Source organism: Protobothrops mucrosquamatus, unplaced genomic scaffold (genome assembly GCF_001527695.2).
Source record: "Protobothrops mucrosquamatus isolate PMUCROS unplaced genomic scaffold, P.Mucros_1.0 scaffold2559, whole genome shotgun sequence".
NCBI lineage: Eukaryota > Metazoa > Chordata > Lepidosauria > Squamata > Viperidae > Protobothrops > Protobothrops mucrosquamatus.
The window spans coordinates 9652-12150 of record NW_015388619.1 but is presented as its reverse complement, the minus strand read 5'-3'; positions in this window follow the sequence as shown (position 1 = coordinate 12150).

The following is a 2499-nucleotide window of genomic DNA, read 5'->3' as shown; positions in this document are numbered from 1 at the left end:
CTCCAAGGCGCCTGAAGGCAGGACAAGAAGCAACGGGTGGAAACTAATCAAGGAGAGAAGCAACCTAGAACTAAGGAGAAACTTCCTGACAGTTAGAACAATTAACCAGTGGAACAACCTGCCTCCAGAAGCGGTGAATGCTCCAACACTGGAAGTTTTTAAGAAGAGACTGGACAGCCATTTGTCCGAAATGGTATAGAGTTTCCTGCCTGAGCAGGGGGTTGGACTAGATGGCCTCCAAGGTCCCTTCCAACTTTATTATTATTATTATTATTATTATTATTATTATTATTATTATTATTATTATTATTATTATTATTATTATTATTATTATTATTATTATCAAATTGTGTTTTGGGAAAGAGAAGGAACAATAGCTCTCTATTATTTTAGTTATGAAAGTAGCCCTTTACTTACAACCGGCCGCATAGTGATTGTTCAAAGTTACAATAGGCCCCTCCCAAGGTACTTATGACCTGGTTCCAAAGTTCTGAAGGCCGAGTCACGTGACTGCATTTCAGGAGCTTAACAGCCAGCAGCCATTTGCAGCATCCCATGATCCAGTGACCACGATTTATGATGTTTTGGCCAAAAAATGTTTCCTTTCAGTTTTCAGCAAAAAAATGCTCCATAGCGAACAATGGATTCGCTTAATAACCATGACAATCACTTAACAACTGCCACAAAAAATATCATAAAATTGGGTTGGCGGCATGATGACCAGCTTTATGACAATATGTTATTACTTGTGACTTTAATGGGCAGGTTTCATTACAGTTGTGAGTCAAGGACTATCTGTAATACCTTTTTCAATTAGAGTGTCCTGTAGAAGTAAGGACTCAAAATTCCAGAATTCTCAGGATTGGCTGGCTGGGGCATTCTTGGAGTTGAAGTCCATACATCTTAAAGTTGCTAACTGTGAAAACCACTGATCTAGATAATGCCCAAGTTGGAGGAGGTATCTCCACAAAATATCAGCAGATCTTTGCTGCATGAAATGGGCTCAAATAATTATGGGGCAACTGAGTGCAACATAGCTTTATACAAGGAGAAGTTCCTTTATTACAGTGAAACTGGGCTGAAAAATAGCATGGCTTCATAAAGATAATTTGGAGCCCATGGAATAGGGAAGAAGATGTAGGGGAAGGAGTGGCAGAACCTGTGGGCGGAGTTAAAAGAGGGAGCAGTCTAGAATCCCTACATAGCTACAAGGGAACTAAGTCCAGCCCCCCTTGAATTCCATTGACCCTTATCTAACTCTTAGCACTTGCTAACTGTTAATTGACAATATTCCTGTGCATAGGCATGAATGGCAATGAATCAGTTTAATTGGACCTTCACTGTGGATCTGGTCTTTCCAGCCTGTCAGAAGGTAATAATTTTGAACTCTGAAGGCTGCTATTTTTTCAGAGTGAGAAGGAAATTGTACTAATATAGAAGGTCATTCAAACAAGAATTCGAGAGAGACAGGATTCTGACAGCCCAGACTTACATGAATTCCTCTGAAAGCTGTCACTGAATAATGTTTAATAGTCTAATGTAAAACTCAAGAAGGGGGTGGTAATAGTGCAAATCTTAGAAGCAGTGGGGAATATAAATCAATCAACATGTTCATAAATAAAACTGAAATAATATTGCTAATGTCATTTGATGAATTGAATGTGATTTGATTTTCAATTTCAATTAAATCAAATGGAGCTATCTCTCTATTTTTTTTTTAATCATAGCCCCATGTAGGCATGTCTGCCGAGGGCGAGATGGCAGTCAAAACAGCATGACTGAAACTCTGCCTCTTTTTTACGTGCAGTGCCATAAAAAATGGGCAGACCTTGATCATACCATTATGGCCACCATCTTGCCTCTTTTGAGCATACTTTGTCGACACCCCTGAAAGCTCTTCAAAGCAAAATGCAGTCCTTATTTGGAAAAGCTAACATACCTCTGAGCTGTACTGGAGACAGTACTAAGGAGTATTACAAATATGTATCTTGATATATATTAGAGCAATTTGTTATAGAGGTTAAGGAGACTGTGAGTTCCAGTCCCACCTTAGGCATGAAAGCCAGCTGGGTGACTTTGAACCAATCACCAAGAGACTGTGAGTTCTAGTCCCACCTTAGGCATGAAAGCCAGCTGGGTGACTTTGAACCAATCACTAGGAGAGACCGAGTTCTAATCCTGCCTTAGTCATGAAAGACAGCTGGATGACTTTGGATCAGTCTCTGTCTCTGTCTCTGTCTCTCTCTCCCCAGCCCACCTCACAAGGCTGTTGTGGGTAAATGGAGGATGGAGTAATATTAGGTATGTTTGCCACCTTGAGTAATTTTTAAAGATAATAAAAGTGGGATAAAAATAATCTAAAAAATACGGTTAATAGAATGCATTAATGAATCTTAAAGATGAAGTGATGTGGATCTTTGCTCTTGTTTGGGTTGTTGGCCCAGGTAACAACTATAAAGGGCCATGTGTATGTCCAAATAAGGTTGTACTTATTGTACA